Here is a 21744-nt window from a genome sequence, read left to right as displayed (position 1 = left end):
TGTCTTAGTAGTTATACAAAGACATATGTACACGTGTGTGTGTGTATCTATAGGAAACACACATTGGTTTTTTTCCTTTTGGTAAAAAGAGGCAAGTAAGAAAGGGAAGGGAAAAATGTAACTTTTTCATGGTCTTTATCTCTAATATTCTCAAATTAAAATCACAGTATTAGAAGAACTATTGCATTTAATATTTAATGGTTTTTAAGCAATTGAAACAGATTTTCTTTCTTATATTAGTTGTATGTTGTTCAAGGTATAGTTTTATAACAATCTTGATTATTTCATAAGTTGTTTTTAACTATAAATTTGAATGTCCTAAAGCACTAAAGAAAGTCAGGCACTTCAGGAGATGTATGATAACGAATGGGTTCTCTTAGGATATATTATAAGCAGGGAAGTTCAATGCATTGCCCACTCAGTGGATAGAGCTTCTCCCCTCCTACTTACATAGAATGATGGTCTTCCAATTGGGACACATATACTGTTCAGAGTACAGGAAGTCCAGAGGAAACAAAAAGCAACATCTTAATAGTCCAAGTGTCGCATTTCCTAAAGGTCATCTACCTCAGAAAAACTTTATGACCCAGTGATATTCCCTTTTTCAAGTAGCCTTCACAAGGGACTTTTCTCCTGAGTTTCCAAGTGGTATCATATTTTACTCAAATTGTATTTTATTTTTATGCCCTGTTATGCAAAATCTTGGGCCATGTGATGATTCCTGTCAATAATATATTTACAAGGAAGAATTAAATGAATCAAATGTCCAGTAACAAATTACATTTCAATTTAGGTTATCCTCAAATCATTATTTTAACAAAATTGAAGGAGAACATAATTAGTTATCTACTTACAGATATTTTGACATTTTAATGATAAATCAGTGTAAGATTTGTATATAATTTAGAAAAACATTAAGGAAATGCGTTCTATCACTATAAAAACTATTCATTTCCCTTCTACTTATTTATGGAAACATAATTTGGTGGTGCTTATATTTGTTAAGAAAAAAAAGGGTAGGGGTAGAATTAATACTGGAGTCATATCTTATTCTAGTAAAGCTGTTTGGAAAAAACATTTTCTCATCCCATTACAAGCTATACTTTTAATGCAATATTTTCTTGTAAGATTTTATAAAGATAAAACTTATAAAATATTCATTTAGTTTTGGTCAGTCATGTGCTTTTGCACATTCATTTTTTAACACCCAAAGGACTCTGCATCTTCTCACCAAGATGGAGTTACATATGTCAGTCCCTTTCTATGTCCTCTGTTCCATTCCATCGGCTTTTAACTAATATTACCTAGATTTACGTGGCTTTATAGCAACTCTTGAAATAAGACAGTGTGAATGTTTCAACTTCTCTTTCTTTTTGCAGAGTTGTTTGGGTGATTTTAGTTTGCCTTTCTTTATGAATTTTAGAATTCAGATTGTAGTTTTCTATAAATATTTCACTGGAGATTTCAGTTGGTTTGCATTTATTCCTCAGATAGATTGAGGAAGACTGACATTTTTACCATGCTGAGTCTTCAACTTCTCTAATATATAGTATATGCTGAAGATACAAACTAGGTGTCTTCTTGCATTTCCTCCTCTTCTTCTAATTTTCCCCTTCTCTTTACTGCTTGGTAATTCAGGACATTCAGGATCATGGGCTATATCAAGGCCTTACTTATCCTCTCAATTCCGATTGGCTTGGACCAAAGATGGCAACGATGGGGAATGAAGCGACAGAAAATGAGGAAGCATGAGTTTCTTTACCAAAGGTAAAGGCCATCAAGCGTCCTTCTACTGTTACAACTCTTTTTTCCCTTCAGTCTTACAACTGGCAACATTATCTATTATTCCTCACTTATTCCTCTTAAGTCTGCCAGAACCTTTGAAATTGGCCCTCAATTGAACTTTCTTAAATTGTACTTATGGAATGTGCCATCAATTTACAGCAACAATCATATCGTTGTAAATATGTTTTCAGGTATACTGTTACTTTAAAGCAATGTGATTTTGATTACACACAGAGCCACAGAGCCACAGAGGCTCTATTATTGGTAAATATACTTGCATGTCTGTGACTTAAATCAGATGACCAGAATCCTGTAATACATACTTTCATTTTTCAGGGCACAGCTATGTTTGTATATAGAGAGGGATGGGAGTTTGCATTAATAGATTTACATATTCCACATGCTTTCTCACAAACAAAATATTATATTGTATGCTATGAACTCTGAAATCATAGAGAACATATAATATGTTACTGGACTCAGATTTGGCTGCTCACCGCTTGAAAAGCCAACACTCAAGTGCTGGTAGGAATGGAAAGCTTGTTTTATTTAGAAGGTCAGTAACCTGGGGAGAAGGCACAATCATGTTCCAGAAACAGCTATGAAGATTCTGCTTGGTCATGACAGTTTTTAAAGGTAATAAGGGGAGAGAATCTTAGTGAATCATCAAGGGAGGAGGTTAGGTTGTGTGTCATTTTCCATTGCTTGCAGGCTGGCTGACTTCTCCTCATCTTTCGTCAGATGTTATCCTACCTGGATGGTCTGCTTGCAGGATTGCTAGGGGGGTTATCAGGGGTGGATAACTAGTCATTATTTAACTATTTAATTCTTTCATTCCTACTTTTAATCTAGGAAAAGAATCAACATGTTAGGCAAGGCGTGGTGTGCATTCAGTAGAGCGAAATTTAGGAGTTAGGTTAAATGTTACCATGTGATCTCAGATTATAATTAAAGTTTAAGGGGTACAGAAATAGGGAAACAGGAAAGGGCCAAAAAAGCTACTTACCAATAGACAAAGTGAAATTATTAATAATCCCTGGATCTAGGAATTTCAAATTTTAAGATAAAAAAATTTAAAAGTAACACATGTTCTAAAAATAGAAATTCTAATAAATGTCAAGTATTACATTCCCTTTGCAGCTTAAAATGTGATCTGTAGAATTTAGCTTATTAAAGGCATGTATTATGGAGTCACATTTGGAAAAGAGAAAATTGTGATGAAATTCATATAATGTATTCCTTTAAACAAAAATGGATGTGTTGCATTGAAATAGGAAGTATTAAATGTTATAAACTTCCTTCGTTGTAATCAGAACTTTGTGAAGACAATGGAGTACAAAATAAGTTAACTCAAGAAGATAAAAAGCTAATGTCATCATTTTCCCACATATTTGAATTATCACTGATGAGAAACTCTTAATTAGCATTTTGACCTTTAAGCAGATAATTCAGTGAAACTTTCATTAGTAGTAGATCAAGAAGAAACTGCAAATTAAAATGCAATTTTCTGACTTGTTACAAACTGCTTACTGAAGTTAAGGATATATCTATGTAATTACATAATTTTCATTATCAATGAAACATGCCTATAGTAGACTCATTCAAAAATATGTTACAAAAGATATATAAATTTTAAGTTTAAGAAGCTAGATTTTCTTTTCCACATTACCCAACAATTTATTTAAATGTAGAAATGTTTAAAATGAATTAGGAGTCCCTGCTGTGGCTCAGGGGGTTAAGGTCTTGACATTGTCCCTATGAGAATGTAGGTTTGATCCCTGGCCTTGCTCAGTGGGTTAAGGATCCAGCGTTGCTGAAAGCTACAGCATAAGTCACAAATGTGACTTGGATCCACTGTGGCCCCGGCTGTGGCGTAGGCTGTAGCTGAAGCTCTGACTCAAACCCTCATCTGGGAAGTTCCATGTGCCACAAGTGCGTCCATAAAAAATAATAATAATTTAAAATTTAAAAAAATAAAATAAAGTGAGGACAGAAAGAATTATGTACTATTTGTTCCTATTTCATTAAAATTTAAGTATTGTTCTTTTTAAAATCAGTTAATATTATTGACATTTGGCAATAAAATATTTTTAAGACTAAAATGAAAATTTTCATGGCTCACAATTTTTTTCCACCAGTTTCTGGAGAATGGAAAGTAAGGAAAAGTTTACTGCTTTCGCCCACTTCTTTTGAGTGGGCATGGAAAAGAATCAATTCCCCATCTGACCAATTCTTCTGTCTTAGTTTTTTGTATAACTATAAAAACAAGTCTTTGCAATGTCATTATGCTTATCACTAGCCACCTTTTGGAAAACAGCAATATATAATCCTCCTTTTACAGATTGATTTCTTGTTGCTGAACAAATTAAAGTGTTACTAATGACGGCAATGATTCTGGCCCTCAGGACATCTCCAGTGACTATGTGTATTCATGATGGCTACCATTTGCTCTTCCTGCCCTTTTGAAAAGCCCAAGTCTTGTTCCCTGGAATAGTTAAGTCCACTAAATGCATCCCATGATTATACTCTCTTTGTGACTGCAGTGGGGAATAGAGCAACACAGTGAGAAGCTAAAAGGTATGACTGTCTTTATCCCAAGTCTTATTTGCAGAAATTTACTATAAGAAACTTAAAAAGTAAAATTCACTTCACAACATCAAGACTAATTGATTGGTACTGGCTACTAGTAAGAGAACTTATTTTCATACCTGGTGCCAGTGTATCACTGAGGTGGATTACCTATGTGAGGATTAAGGGTACTATAATTTTCAAGGCAGTCTCTTGTTTTAAATTGTGTATTTTCAAAATAAGTATCATGTATTAGTAAAACTTTAAGAATTACTTTCTCTTTCTTATATGGAAAGCTTTTAGTAAATGCAGACTACATTATTATGAATGAAATATGCTTTTCTCTGGTGTTCTGACATATGATATGGGTCACAGGCATTACATAAAATTTGAGAAATTGTTTATATGATTAAGAGTCTTAGAAAATTTTAAACTGTGCCTTCATTAAATTAAAAAAACCCTTCTCTTAATTTATATCATTCAATCAAGTTTCTATTTACTCTGCTTTATGCTTTAGCATCAATGTAATCAATATATGATTTTGATCTATATCAGCAGAGCTTATGAAAATGAAAATATAGCATAAAATTTTAATAATTAAATATATTTCTCAGAAACAGCCAAATATCCTTAAAAAAGAAATGCCAAGCTCCATATGTGGTCTTAATGAAACCAAGTCTGATGCATAAAAATTGCATTTGCTTTAGAATATTTTCATCCAACTGTGCCAACCTATCTGAAGAGACTGCAGATTAGGAATGAATGACACAGAAGACTGAAAAATCTTCCAGAAAATGATATGCAAAATAAGAGACAAAATTAAGAGTACAGAACTGTGAAATAGGTAATGGGAAGAGAAGGATGAAATAGTAAAATTGAAAGGGAAGCAAGAGAGCCCAGCTTTATAAAAGTATCAGTCTGTTAAGCAGCCAGGTTGGCAACTATGTCAGACATTCCTTTTATGATTTCATGAACAGGATTGACTCTGGTTACTTTCATTAGTGGAGATTCATCTTATGTATATAATGAAGTAAGAGGGACAGAAAATATTGTCAGTTGCTGCAAAATTAGAACTCACAGAAAATTGCAATATAATCAACACATGATGTGAGGCCGCTCCAGCCTAGGGTAACCAAGATGCTTCAAACAATCCAGGAGTTCCCACTGCGGCTCAATGAAATGAACCCAACTAGCATCCATATGTGGGTTCAATCCCTGGCCTCCCTTAGTGGGTTAAGGATCCGGTGCTGTCGCAAGCTGTGGTGTAGTTCACAGATGAGGCTCGGCTCTGGCGTTGCTGTGCCTGTGGCTAGGGCAGCAGCTGCAGCTCAGATTCAACCCTTAGCCTGGGAACTACCATAAGCTGCAGGTGAGGCCCTAAAAAGAAAATATATAAACAAATGAATAAACAAATAAACAATTCAATAGTCCTAGTTGTGGCCACATTGTCTATTTGTCCTTTTCTTTATTCCTCCTGACCTCCTTACTGTGATACTCAACAGCCGTTCTACCTCCTGATGTTCCTTGATGTCTGGACTAAAATATTTCACTTTTGCTTACTCACTCAGTTTTCTATGCCTCTCCCATTTTGACCACTCTACTCTCTATTAATTTTTGAAATGTTCTGTACTCAGACAACCAAAAAGGGAGATCAGGTTGAATCAACCAGTCCAGATTAGAGTGCTCCTGATGGGCAGAGGGTCTGTTTCAGAGTCTGCTCTTTAAGCATGAGGATTCCTGGGTCTCAGGGATCAAATATTATCCAAATGTACAAGTCCACATGGTACCAAGCATAATTTAATATGATACTCTCTTTGAAAATCTCTAAAATTGTAATGCCATTGAAAAACACATGACCTTTCCTCTGACCACTTTTAGGGACATCTACATTTGTCCAGTGTTTAAAGAGAGTCGGTTAATTGGAGTAAATTATCCAAAGTCCCATATTCCTTTAAATTCCTTTTGTTTCCTTACAAAAAGAAATCTATGTGTTTTAATAAACCAATCTAAACAATGGATATTTATATAAAATAAAATGTGGAGATTCGCTGTAATCCATCCTGAGAAAATTACTATTAACAATTGGTTGTGTCTTTTTTCTTAGTTGCTAAGCATATTATAAAAATATTATGTTTTTTTAGGTTGATATCATAAACAATAATTTTCTGTAACTTGTAGACTCATGTTCATTCTAATGGCTACATAATATTCTACATAGTGTTATATATATATTCTACTATCATAAATGTCACTTTTATATATATCTCTGTAGTTATACATTTGTACCTTTGTATAAGGAGTTTTATAGTATAAAATCCTAACAGGGAAATATTGGATCAAAATGTTTTTACAGATTAAATGTTCACTAATTAGATACCTCAAATACATCATATTCTGTGTAAGATGATGGTAATACAAAGGTGAAAGTGTTATATAATTTACCGTCCTGTGTTTCTCTTTTGCTATCATCCTGCTGATGTTTTCAACTCCATACTTCACCACCCTTAGATTGCTCTTCTGCAGAACAACCTCACTCTAACCGTATCTTACAATCAGCCATCTCTGGGCTTTTCTGAATATTAAAGTATGTTATAAGAAAAAAGAAAAAAAGTGACTACATGAATGAGTCACTGTCCTCTCTCCGTTAGCTAATTCCCTGGTTCCTAAAACCTGCTGTCAGCATCTCCCTAGTTTTCCCTTGTTTTGCTCTACTTCCTGACCATTATTCCTCATCCTTCACAGAAGGTATTCAAACTGATTCTACTCTTCATAAATTTTTGAATTCACGCCCTCTTTTAGCAGATCTTCTTGCCTCATATATAATACAAAGGAAACTGTGTGATCAAACCTCTCTTAAAAGCCTGGCATTAAATTATAGTCTTTTATTTATTTTCCATAAAAACAAGAGTGTCTTCATTTCCTTAATCTAAAGGTTTAAAAAAAGTAGCTAAATGCAAGGTCTTGTTTCCTAAGGAAGACAAGTGCTGGATGGTAAAGATAAAAAAAAGAGAAATCAACAGAACTCTAACCTTCTCTTTTAGTGAGAAGGAATATCAATCTTTTCACTGTTCTTGAGATGAGCATTTCTGGAGGGCTCACACACGCACACACAAAAATAAATCTAAAACAATAATGCATATTTAATAATTCAGAAGTATATATATTTCCATAATGAGAACTTCAATAGCTATGAGGACTGGAGGTTATTCAGGGCCACCAATCAATGATTGTTTTCACTTCCAGTGAGATGTAGGGAAACTGAACTAAAATCACAAATTCAGTGAGCACAAAAACAGTAAATGGAGTTACTTGCATTCTTAAAATGGCTGATATATTTGCCCTCATGGGAGGAATACACAGGAGAAGGACACCCTTTTCGTTTATGTTTATTTTTCCTTTACTGTCTGTTTTTACTCTAGCAATTGAGCACATTTCAGTGAAAATTACTACAGCCTATTTTGCATACATCAAAGGGAAAGTTAGGAGTGGCTACTCAAGAGTTCCTCATGCTAGTTACATAGGACCACCAAAGCATCAAGAATTCACTATATACCTAAATACTCCCCTATTCATTAGGAACATCCTTGGCATTATATCTGCATTTGACACATATATATTGAGATTATGAAGCCTCTCTGAAAAGAGGAACCCGAAAAAATAGAAACATATTTGCCTTTACATTTTATGAAATTTTATTTATTTATTTATTTATTTAATCTTCCTCTGTTTATTGACCTATGTTGGTTTTGGAACATAACGAATCTCTAAAATAATGTCTCATTTGTTGGATGATGAAAGCACTGAAGAAGAGACAACACATGGCAACTGATTAGAATGAATTAAGTTTCCTTTAATCTCTGTGAGACCATATGAACATTAAATCTTATCCTGTTATCACAACAAGGTCTGAGAAGCAAAGGCTAAAGACTCTTGCTAGACACAGATTTGAATATTATTGGCTTAAAAATAAAATTCTTGGGGTTTCTTTGTGGTACAGTAGGTTAAGGATCTGGCATTGTCACTGCAGCAGCTCAGGTCACTGCTGTGGTTTATGATCGATGCCTGGCCTGGGAACTTTCACATTCTGCAGTCACAGCCAAATATTAAAACAAATATATATTTTTTTGTCTTTTTACCATTTCTAGGGCCACTCCCACGGCATATGGAGGTTCCCAGGATAGGGGTCTAATCAGAGCTGTAGCCTCCGGCCTACACCAGAGCCACAGAACTCAGGATCCAAGCTGCGTCTGCAACCTACACCACAGCTCACGGCAATGCTGGATCCTTAACCCACTGAGCAAGGACAGGGATTGAACCCGCAACCTCATGGTTCCTAGTCGGATTCGTTAACCACTGAGCCATGACGGGAACTCCAAAAACATATTTTTTTAATTAAATAACTTCTTATCAGGTGTAATTTAAGCAAAAAGACAAAATGAGGTATGAGAGTTTACACTATAAATAGTATGTTGTTTACTGAATTCTTTGTCCCATTTGGTAGCGTATTCACTTACTGGCTACACTCTGAGATGAAAGAACAAAAGATCCCTTCAAAAGAATAAATAAAAAGTGGAAAAAATCCACTTATTGATGAAGTAAATGAGGAATAAATTTCCTTTTTTTTATATAATGAGAGTAAGAACACTTAACATGAGATCTATTCTCTTAACTTTACAGTGTGCAATATAGTATGATTAAGTAATTTGTGTTCTTAAACACAATAGGATATTATTCAGCTTTAAAAAAGAAAGAAATTCTGCCATATGCAGCAACAGCTTGGAAGAACCTTGAGAACATGATGCTACATAAAATAAGGCAGTCACAGGAGGAATAAACCTTTAAGCCATTAATATTGGGTGGTTGTATTTTAGGGCAGCTAATTTTGTCTTTCTTAATACAGTGAGTTTGTGCATGCATTGAAATTATACATTTCTTATAAGTGATCTTCTTGAAATATTTCAATGGGTAAAAAAATGTAGGACTTGACTTTATGAAGCCTCCATTTTAATAGGATGAGAGAGGCAAAAAAAAAAAGAATTTTAAGCAAATAATGGACACATATTATTTCTTAGGAAGCTAAGCATCAATAAGCATAGTGAACTGGGAGTGGCTGAAGATGATATGGCTGTATATTTTGTTTTTAAATTATTTTTGGCCACTCCTATGGCATGTGGAAGTTCCAGAGCCAGGGACTGAACCTGTGCCATAGCAGTTACCTGAGCCAGTGCAGTGACAAAGTCAGATCCTTAACTTGCAGAGCCATAAAGAAGATCTGGTTGCATATTTTAGAGAGGGGGTTATAGAAATATGTGTGTGAAGATCAAATGAGTAGTGTGGAGAGAAGAGCATCCCCGCAAAAATGAGGGTGAGCAAACTCTTAGGGCTTAGGTGTGCTTGGCTGCTAAATTAACCAAAAGTTCAGTGTTTCTAGATATTAGCAGGGTAAAAATGGAGTAGGAAGGTGCCACAAATTGAGGTTTGAGCTGTACCTAACTCAAGTAGTATCTTCTAATAAAGAGGTTGGAGTTTTATTTAAAGGCAATTAGAGTGTTAAGCAAGAGTGTTATTCACCTTGTTTATATTACATGGGTCATTTTTGTCTCTGTCGTTTAGCCAATGGCGAACTACAGTGGAACCTTAGATAAACAAGTGAAATCTGTAATTCTCCAGGCAGGAGATAAAGATGACCACAAACAGAATGCTCACTGTGCAGGTAGAGAACAGTTGTTCTTCACAAAAGTGTATATGGAGAGCATATTCACAGTGGAATTTGCAATTTCATTTTCCCAAATATTATTCTGACAAAAGTTCTATTATTAGGAAATGGAGGGAAATATTCACCATATATTCACCAAATATTCCTATATTGAAAATTAAATAATAAATTTCATAAGTGAGGAGATAAGTTTGCATATGATAGAAAAACTCTAAAACAAAACAAAACAAAACAAAACCTCTCAAACCAAAGCCAAGTGCAATGGGTAGATGGTTCATCAAATATTTGTACCCCATTGTTGGTTATATTTAATTGAATACAATGGCTTTAAATGAGTACATAGCTTTAAAAATATTTTTGTCTGCCTTATAGAATTTCATTTACTATAAAGTGCTTTTAGAAAATGACAGATTGATAGACATGAAAACTTCACACAGGAAGCTTTGAGCTGTAATCTTTTCCAAACTAGAATGCTATCTAGATTTGTATCTCTACATGAAATAAGGCACTAGCGCTTTGGTACTCTATTAAAATGTAATGTCACTTTGATGAAATAGGTATTGGGCTGACATCAATACATCAAAACAATGAGTTTCAAGAGAGATTCAAAAGGCCTTAAGAGCTTAAATCTAAAGATACTGAAGGCTGAATGCTAAGTAGTAATTAGCAACAGAATATGGGATTTGAGAATGTTAATGTGTGTACCTGAATTAAATCTCAAGAGGCATTAAAACTCCTCCAAAGGCTATGTTTACAAGATACTATTCTATATATTAATTTATGTCAAGTAAAAAAGAAGTAAAATAACAATAAAAAATTTAAAAAAACACCAAAATAATTATTTGTGTATGAGGCATGGAATTTCTATCAAAGTTCTGTGTTACTAAATTTGATATTTCCATCAGTTTGGTTTAAGGAACATGGTTGTGCAAATATGAAATCAGGCAGTTGACTAATTGCACAACGACATGAAGCATATCTATAAAATAGTTTATTTGGATAAAATAGATTCTGAATTTGGGGGATTATTATGCTTGGTGAACTATGGCAATTGAAAGCAGAGTCCTGATTCACTGGCTAGCTATACATTTGCTTTCATGGTTGGGAATTTCTTTTTTTTCCCTTCTTAATGTTAGTCTTGCTCTAAGATTTGCTGTAGCTTAGTTTACTGGAAGCCTCTATATTTCCCTTCAATATGTAAGATTGTAATAGTTCACTCAACTTGAATCTTTTAGCCTTCATTTTGAGAGGTTGATAAAATGCTATAGTCTAACTATGACATCGGTAGCAACCTTAGCAAAGGTAATGAGTTAGGATAATCCATATTTAAATCTTAATTTTCTTCTAGTTGTGGTAAATCTACAGAATAAACATGTTTTCTTATAGTAAGTGTATGTGCATGCATTTTATGTTTTGTGTGACTGTGTACAGATGAGTCAAGAGTGCAAAGTTATTTGAATCACAAGATGAAGAAAGAGATAGATTTACAATCTATTCTCATTATCCACAGTAGCTATGTTCTATAAAGTCAACATAAACATGAAATTAGTGAATACTGAATAATTATTCCTGGGAGAAATATAGGGTTTGGTTTCTAGTCAAAACGCTTCATCAACTTTATCAATAAATAAATGTGTTTATGTATGTATCTTTTCAAAGACACCTTATTTAATATATATTGTTGATTCATTAACATTGAATTCACAGCCACCATGTTATGTCTGAATGAAGCTTACGTAAACACTCATTTTCTCTATATGGTACACTATAGGCTTCCTGCACTTAGGAAAACTATGTAGCACTTCCCCACTACAATTAAGAGCTTAAGCAGCCTGAATCACCAATGCTGCCAACAACAAAAAATAGAAAAATGTAGCACTAGTTATAATACAAAAAAGACACACTGTGTGAGAGTTGAAACAAGGCATGGAATCATCTTGTTTGAAATCAGCTGGAAACGTGAGCATCAGGTGACTCAAATTTTTCACTATTCTGTGCATGTGCAAGTGGAGTGAAGTTACAGCTCCATGATCCCTCCTATGTGGACTCATCTCAGCCATAAGTTCTACCAGGGAGGAGAAATTGGAGGAGGTATGTAACACATCAATTCAAAAACAGTGACTAAGCACCTATGTTATATTAGGTACTATGTTCCCTGCAAGTATGTAGCAACGAACAAAATAGCCATGGTCTGCTGTCTTTGAGGAGTAACAATTTATGGCGCTTTATCAATCATGGTGTGCAAATAGCTGCTGGTTTTTGTACAAACCTGCATGAGTCTGCTAAGATTCCTCTAATGACTATTAAAAAAAAATCTTATATTTACAGAGAAATTCCTATTAGCTTGAAATACTTTGTGATTAAATACATGGCTGTCATTTTTAAATCAGTTGAAAAAAGGAAATTCTAAGGCAGCTCTCTTCCATCATTGAAACAGTCTTAAATAATTGATAATGAAGTATTAATTACTGAATTAATACTGATAACTTCTTAGTTCTACAAAATATTCTAAATAGGATTGACTGCTATAGATGACATAAAAGGAGTGTCCTGTGTCTTTATAACTGCCTATGTTTTGAATTTAAAATTTAAAGAGAATAAACCGATCTGGAAAGGAAAACGAACAGCCTATAAATTGCATATACACAACTGATAAAGATATGTGTGTGTATATATATATATGTATATATAATAATTTATGATTTTTTTATGTTTACAAAGCATGTTTTAGGGATCTATTGTATGTCAATTAAGCTTTACTGTTTTCATTGGTAGTCTTTCAGAACTACTTAAATCCACAGGCAGGTACATCTGACTTTACAGTCAAGTTCTACAACCATCTCTTTCTCTGTCCATATATTTTGCCAAGCCATGAAACTTGGAATATGATTATTATATATGAAAAACCATGATTATTCCATTATTGACATTGATAAGGTAAAATTAAAAATGAAAATATTGTGAAAGTTGATCCGTGCTATCATCATCACAAAAAAAATGCCAGAGTCCAAATGAGAAGTAAGAAGCTTGAGACATTTTTCAACCAAGCATCAGTCATTTCTGGGGGGTATCAAGGAAATATTTGGAAACATTTGGGAAATTTAAGTATATTTTTTCAAAGAGAGCCTTTAAACTTAACTGACAGATCTAGAAATCTGAAGGACATCTGGTAAAATTTTATAACTTCTATTTTATAATATTCTATTTTGTGCTCTAGGATTAATATTATTTTAGAAAATGAAATTAATCACACTGAGATACCTTTAACATTATATTTCAAAATAAACAAATGCTTTAAGTTTCATGAAGAAAATTTATCTATCTACCAGTCTATCCAAATTCTACATTGAATTTCACATTTAAACCTCTTTATTTACATAACATGAAGGAAGATGTGTTATCATCAGAGGGGAGTCATATCATTTTCTAAGTAAGAAACTTATAGGTATTTTTAAGAAAAAAGTACTAAATTTCAAAGAAGTCAAGCACGTATTTTCAAACATAAGGATTAATATAAACACTTCTGCATACTTTAAATGTTTATAAAATGCCCCTGAACTTAATCAAATTAATAAACATTAATAGAAATAAAGTGATTAGTACAAATACTATTTTTAAATAGACTGTGTTATCTAACTTTGCACAAATTACTTTCTTCTTGTCATCTGTCAACCTCACCTGCCTTCTCTGTAGGAAAGTTCCTAGATCCACTTTGTAAATATAGTGGTGACAACAATGATAAGCATAAAATATGTTGTCACTACTGATGTGTTTACATTACACCTGCACTGAAACTGGGACAAACATTTTTGTCTTGAAAACAAAGCTAGGTGAGCTTAAAGTACTTGTCTGTTTTAACCACTGAAGCATTAAATTTTTAATGACTTTAAGGTTTTAAATTATAAACAACTTTCTCAAGCTTTTTTTGGATCCTATAAAAAAGTGGATTGATGGAGAAAAGAAGTACATACAAAGAAGAAAACACAAAAGTAAGATAGTCTTATTTTGCTGTTAGTATCGACACTTTTTCCAAGTAACTTAATGGGTTAGGCTCTCCAGAGATTTTAATGGAGAAATTGGCAAAAGAGAAATAAATCATTAAATACCCCAATTTGACTTTGGGTTCATTTCCATAATAGCAATTTCAAGTAAGAAGCTGCTTATTATACTACTTATTTGCAAATATTTAAAAATGGTGGCAAATGATTTTAAGTCTATTTCCTTTCTGGGTTATCTGAAGTTTTTTAATCTGGGTACATTCAGGTAAAGAAACTCATGCCAAGTAATTCAATAGAGGGAATTTAATATGAAAACTTAATTCTAACATTTTATAAGAGCAAATGTGCAATAAAGGGAGAATGAAAAAAAGTCTTTATCTTAACAACTATGAGAGGCTCCACTACCCTTAGAAGTAGCACTGGGAACTATGTCTAGTCACTTATGATGGAGCATGATAATGTGAGAAAAAGAGTGTATACATATATGTGTAACTGGGCCACCATGCTGTACAATAGGAAAAAAAAATTGTATTGGGGAAATAACAATAAATTTTTTTTTAAATTAAAAAAAATGTGGAAGAAAGATAAAGAGATGGTGATGTCACCAGTTCAAGGAGTTAAAGCTCCTAGTTAGTGATGGGACCAAAGCAGATGTGCTTGTCAGAAGCAGGGATCCTGGAAGCATCGTCAGTGTGATAGGAGCTGAAGCTATAAAAGAGATGAAACATCTGCCAGAGAAGCTGTCCAAGGACAAAATGCATGAGAAATACCTACTCTGTGTTTTCTTCTTTTCCCAAATCTCCTCCTAGTGTCTCCTATTGAATGAAGCTAGCCAGAAGTCCATAGGAAAGGGACCCTTAGAAAAGCATAGAGCCCCCACTATTATGCCAAGAAGAACAAAGACAAAGCGGTAAATGGAACTGAGAGGAAATGACTAACACAGTCCTCTTCCAAAACATTGGATCTATTTTTGCTTCTTACAATTTTTAGAGTCTCCCCACTGCCTATAATAAAGTAGTTAAATAACCCTCCTCAACAAGACCATCAAGTACTCTTTCAGTCTAGCATCAGTCTAATTTCCAGACTAGTCTTCTGCTACTCCCTGTCTTTTAGTCTAACACAGAGGTAAGTAAACTAAATACTACATTTTTATTACAAGGAGTAATTTCAGGTCATTAAACCTTGTTCACAGTATGACTTTTGCTTGCCTCCCCAACATTTTATCCACTGATTCTTAACAGTTTAGGAAATCATTTCAAACATATCATTTCTAGAGAAAACTTTTGATATGCAGATAGAATGAATTAATTTATAGTGATTGACCATATTATTAGTACGTATATTATTATTAGTTATATAGTTTTATTTCCTTCCATAAATTGAACTCTTTCAAGACAGGGACCAAATTAAGAAGCATAGTTAATAGATTATTGTCAGTTCTCAGTAAAAATTAAATATATGAATAAGTTATTTTTTAGAATCTAACAAATTATATTTTTCCAAGAACATTTGCAATGCATTAATCACTGTCGTGAGGCTCCTTTTACACCTGAGAGATAATGCTTTGTAATATTCAAGATTTATACCAAAATATAAAACAACAAATTATTTAATTTTGTCACTAATAATCTCTTATTTGGATTTTGTCAAACTTTCTCTTTAAAATCATCTTTTTTTCCTAGTAGATTAGTATTTGCAATTTCACATGATTGGTATAATATCATTTTTTGTTATTTGAAAACTGGTAAATAATCAAGATACCTACAGGGATCAAGGAAAATTGATTATGGGCTTGGAACGTTATTAGTCATAGCTATCCTTTGTTTTCTACTCACATCCATTACTTTTCTGTCCAGAGAATGAACTAAGAAAACCTCCGTATTATGTGAGCCCAATTCTCAAGCCATAAACAACTGAGTTATGGATAAGCTCTTTTTTGAAACTGAGAGGAAGTAACCCTTAGAAATGTCTGCAGCTCTTCTCTCTCCACCATTATGTTTGCATTTCAGTCAAGAAAAGGAAGAAATGATGCCTTTTCCAAAAGCAAAGATTTTCTCAATACATTCTTATTATATTTTACTTTGTGTTTAATTGGGCAGAAATATGTTACATAACAACCCTTAAAAGGAAAATTATGGTCTTGACTTTTCAATCTCTACAGTAGAGAAAGGAAACTGAAAAGCAAAAATGAGACTTTATTCTGAAAGAACCAATTCATTGTACCTAACCAAACAATATGGGGATTTGGAGCTAAGCATTGTCAGATGGTGGAGCACCATTTAGACAGTGAATTCTCTTCTCTAAACCACATGCCAACACAGTAACCAGGGCAGAAAGTAAAAATTTTTCAGAGGAAAGTGGTATATGGAGATGAGATGGAAAGGAGACCAACAAGGAAAAAAGACCATGTGGCCCCAGAGTAAAGAGAAAAAGAGAGCAGCTGTCTGATGTTTCACTTGCTAAGTAGCCCAACTATCATTTGAGCAATTAAGATTCCCAAGATTCCTTAGTATCCTCAAAAAAATTACCCATACTTAAGATGGCTTGAGAGGTATTTTGTTTCTTTATAATCACATTTCTTGATTTTTATGAGAGCCTAGATGAGAGTAATATAAGTGAAAAGTCTGCCAACATCATTTCTTTAGTACATCATCCCGATTTCTTAGACTCTGTGAACATACAAGAAAACTCATCAATGAGTTTATGTGTTGTATTCTTTACTATTTTCTCCATTTAAAATTATCAGCTAGCTTGTGAAGGACCCTTTTAAAGCATAGTTTTTTCCATCTAAATGTTTAGCTAATCGTTTAGTATTTATTTAACAAAAATCAGAAGCAAAATTAAGATGAAATGCAATGAAACATCTGTACTTAGTCTAGTTACATTTTGACACGCTGCTTTAATTCTTAGTCATGTCTACTCATACAGTTTCATTTGTAAACATTAGGATCTCTGCAAACGTAGCTAGAGATCCCCGCTTATTATTCTCCTAATTATATTTCTATTTCTTTTTCTTTCTACATGATATGCTTAATTTCTGTTTGTTATTGAACCCATATCTATGGGATCTTAGCGAATCTAACAGTTATGCATTAATCCAAAAGTTAGCTGGCAGATTTTAGCAGCTCTCTCTGTGAAGAACATTTTACTCCCTTATATTTTATTGAGCATTGTTCCTAAAGCCACACACCTGCTTATAAAATCTGTACATATTGTTCAAAAAAGGCATTAGAAGGTTAGGGAAAAAAAATACAAAAAGTAAACTTAAAAAATATATAATCTATTAGAATTGTGGAATGACTGAAAAGCAATATAAGAACTTCTCTTTATTATCACTTAAAATGATTTGATATTTGGTGATAGAAAATTGAATGAAGAGTTTCCCATGTGGTACAATGGGATCAGGGGCGTCTCTGCAGCACCAGGACACAGGTTTGATTCCCTGGCCTGTCACACTGGGTTAAAGGATCTGACATTGCTGCAGCTGCTGAATAGGTTGCAACTGTGACTCAGATCTGATCTCTGACCCAGGAACTCCACATGCCACAGGACGGCCAAAAATTAAACAAATGAAACAGACAATTCCATTATCAGTAACACCAAAAAAAAAAAAAAAAAAAAAAGAAAGAAAAAAGAAAAGAAAAAAAAAAGAAAGCAAATCGAATGAGTAATTTTATTTTTCTGAGAATTCTGCTTATTTTTGTATCACTTTTTGTGATACCAGGCAATCCCATGTGTAATTTCTGTTTACATTTAGTCCATTAATTATGCATCCTGTAGCTGCATCTTTCATGCATATGTGTAACACACATCACTGTTTGTGTGATACATATCACATGCTTGCATAAACACATATGCACAAATGCTCTTATTTGGTTAGAACATCTTAAGTAAATTTACTGTAAGATACATCTTTGCTTCAACATATAAGTATAAAACAATTCTAGATTTAGAAACACACACATATTAGTGTTAACACTAACAGAAAATGGAGAAGTGGGAAGATAGACATGGATGTGAACACCACTCTGCTGCGCGCCTGGGAGGATTTCTTCCCAGGCTCTGACTGCTTTACCCGGTCGGACCTTAGGGACATTTCCAAATGGAACAACTTCATGGTGAGCAACCCGCTGTATTAGAGCAACTACCTGGTGGTGGCTGCTATGATGATTTCTGTCATGGGGTTCCGGAGCCCTTTCAACACGATCCGTGGAGGCATCGTGGTGGGGCTGGGGCAGCCCACAATAAAGACATTCTTTGCCAGATAAAGAAGCAGGACCCCACGGTGTTTGACGTGGTGGTCATGCTGGCCAGCTACTTCCTCATATACGTGTTTGGGGGAGTCACGGTCTTTGCGTTCAGCATCACTTTCCCTTTGCTGCTGCTGTTTATCCACGTGTCGCTGAGACTCTGGAACCTCAAGAACAAACTGGAGAATAAAATGGAGGGAATCGGTATGAGGAGGACGCCCATGGGCATTATTCTGAGTGTGTTAGAAAGCTAGCTATTTGTGACAATATTTTGTCAACTTTTTGCCAGTCTTTAAAAGGCTGGTAATGTGTTTGTACTAGCAGGCATTTGTTGCAAACTAAATGCCATCTTCTTTAAGGAGGTTACAGTTCTGTAACCTGTATTATTCTCAGCAGTCTTGTTTTTTTAAAAAAGAAAAAATCAAAATAAAACTTGATTTCTGAAAAAAAAAACACTAACAGACAATGATAGAATAAGAACAAATATAGATTTTGGATTTCTTTCATTAACTTTGCAGAATTGGCGGGTTATTTTATGACATTTCTTTGCCCATTTGTCTGTGGCAATAGAAATGTTAGCTGGAGCTGGGAACATGATAACCAAGAAAAGACTATCTTGCAACTAGATCATGTATCTAAGAACTGATGAATGGGATGAAGTGGATATGGTGTAGGCAATTACACTGTTCTATCATTAAAAGAAAAAAATTTTTTTTCTTCTTATTCTATTCCTGCCAGCAGAAATACACATATGGTGATGAGCCTTTTGGATGATAAAAAAAAAGATAAAATCTATAGATGGATACCAAAGATAAGCCAAAAGCAAAAGAAGGACCACAGATCATTAGTGCAGTAGAGTTACTATTCTAGATCTTACCTACTAAGGCGTGGAATCTTATCTAATACAGAAATAAACTTCCATGTTTTTTAAGATACTTTTCAGTGGGATATTTTTTTTTCAGCAGCCAAAATTGTACCCTGTTTCAATTGCCGTTTATCACATCAATAAACTGATGATCATGTATCATAAATGAAAGGATTTTAATGAAGATGATTGTACACATCAAATTTGCAAATTTGTACAAATCAAATTTGTAAATATTATTAGAACACTAAGTCTACTGGCTATTAAACTAACATTAAGAAAGCAAAGGAACTTTTATTCCATTTCACTTTTCTTAGTATATGTGATATGATGGCGATAAGAGAATACATTAAAGGTAAAATGAACTATTAACAAGCATATTATGATACTCTGTTTTCTAACATGGGAATTCATACTCATGTATCCCTCAGTGATACTCTGTTACCTAATAAGTAGGTTTCCTTCATTATGTACAGGACTATGATTTTTTGACTTTGACCTAAGAATTGGTACAGGTCTCATTATCCCAAATGTAGGTCATTTTTCTTACTGAAAGAAATATTTAAAATATATGTTACATGTATCTACATTTTTCAGAAATCTATGAAATTTACAGCTAATTTTAATAGAATCAAAACCAAAACTCTCTTCTTTTATTCTAAAGCTCTGATTATATACATAATTGGATAGAATCTTATATTTTTCAATATTTTCAGCATCTGCTTGGGAGAGCGATATCAAATTCCTCATATGTCAAAATTTTCAGGGGCCTGATTGTTTAAAGCCTTGAAAGCCATGGAAAAGGTGAACTGTTGTCTAAGGCAATATATGGGGAAGACATTGGGAAGATTAGAATAGAGTATCGATACAATAAAATATAGGTTTAAAAAAAGTTAGGCTAATCGGTAGAGAATATAGATTAATATTCACATATATAATCTTAAGAGTTTCACATGAAAGCAAGAAAGTAAATTCTCACATTATGTACAGCAAGACCATAGAGGCAACCCTTAGTTGTGCTAATCTTGTCAGTAATTAGTAATATACAATTAAGTTGAAATATTGCTGTAACACAAAGAGAAAAGACTTCTCAATATTTCTAAATTTAAAAATTGCTTCTAAACTTATCTGGTAAGGTTTGCTGATTTCATGGCCAGATTTTGAAGATAACTTTTTTTTTTTTTTTTTTTTTTTGGTCAGGGAGGTAGGAAACTTATGCTGTCCGGAATAATATTAATGTTTACAGAAAATGCACTAGGAGTATTATAGTATCTGATTTTCACAACTCATGCCTGTCTCATTTAATCTTTATAACAAGCAAATGTGGAAAATAAATCTGTGAAAGTATTTTCTTAAGAATTTCAAAGCGTACATCTAAGTGAGGGTAGAATTCTCACCCAGGTCCTCGTTTTTCTTTTAATTTCCTTTTCTTTCTTTCAAACAAAAACAAAAGCAAAAAAAAAACACCACAAAAAAAAAAAAAAACTATGCTTAGTCGAAATGGGTATTTTTTTTGAGTTTAACATAATGCCATTGTGAATTTTAAAATATGTATTAAAAGCTTCAATGTAGACATGGATTTTTACTCAACAATGAAACTTCTGAAAATTTATCCCTAGTAAATTAATTATGTGTTTAGGATAAGAAACAATCTAATTGTCCAATGGAACACTGTCCATTCACTAATTATAAGAATAAAAATAAAAAGTTGTTCTTGCCATGTTGCTAAGAGTAAAGACAAAAAAACAAAACAAAACAAAACAAAAAAAAAACCAACTAAAAGAATGCATACTGAAAAGCTGTTTGGGGGAGTTCCCCTCTGGCCCAGTGGGTTACATATCCAGCATTGTCACTGCAGTGGTGGCTCTGGTCGCTGCTATGGTATGGGTTTGATACCCTGGCCTGAGAACTTCCACATGCCCTGGGTGGGTCCAAAAAAAAAAAATTAAAATTAATAAAAAGTTGTAGGGGTTTTATTTGGGAAAAAATTAACATTTTGTGTGTCCATGTTTGCAGGAATATATTTTATATGTCTTGCAAATTCTAATCTTTGAAAAACAACTTTGTAATACTTGGATAACAATCATCAAATCTTTTTTGTCCCACTTGATTACTGAAACCACAAGTTTTACCCCATTTCCCTGCCCAAATCACTAGAGAACCTTTCAATAATGCTGAAAATGTTCACACATCGATTTCAGCCATCATTTTAGAAAGTCATTTTGCTTTACTCTGATGTTCCATCATTCTCTAGTCACTATTCTCTGATTTTCCTAAATATCTTTCAGACTTTTTTACATAATTTCACCTCTACTGCTGTCAGCATCCTTCACTACACTATCTTCACCCACCTGGACGATGCTAATAGCTTCCTAGTGACCATTTTGTCTTTAGTTGCACCATCCTGCAGCTACAATAACCACAAAAAGTTCAGAATACCACTCTTTCTTAAACTCTCCAGTGACTTCCTAATACCTGAAAAAGAAGTTTTAATTATATATTTTAACAGCAGTGTCATGTCTTCTATAACCTGGATTTTACCTTTTTTTTTTTTTTTTGGTG

At 33.6% G+C, this 21744-nt stretch overlaps 1 long non-coding RNA gene and 1 pseudogene across 3 annotated transcripts in view; one reads left to right on the top strand and one right to left on the bottom strand.

The window, feature by feature from the left end:
* LOC146397833 (uncharacterized) overlaps positions 1–21744 on the bottom strand; it is a 430149-nt gene that overhangs the window by 261832 nt on the left and 146573 nt on the right. The gene's annotated exons all lie outside the window — the stretch shown is intronic.
* On the top strand, positions 18078–18571 carry LOC100520982 (PRA1 family protein 3 pseudogene; annotated as a pseudogene).

The sequence above is a fragment of the Sus scrofa genome, chromosome 13 (genome assembly GCF_054392235.1).
Source record: "Sus scrofa isolate SSC_HxYL_T2T_F1_AM1 chromosome 13, Sscrofa_HxYL_maternal_Yorkshire_Landrace_v2.0, whole genome shotgun sequence".
Classification (NCBI taxonomy): domain Eukaryota; kingdom Metazoa; phylum Chordata; class Mammalia; order Artiodactyla; family Suidae; genus Sus; species Sus scrofa.
Note: the sequence above shows the minus strand (reverse complement) of the source record. Positions and strands in the feature narration are given on the sequence as shown.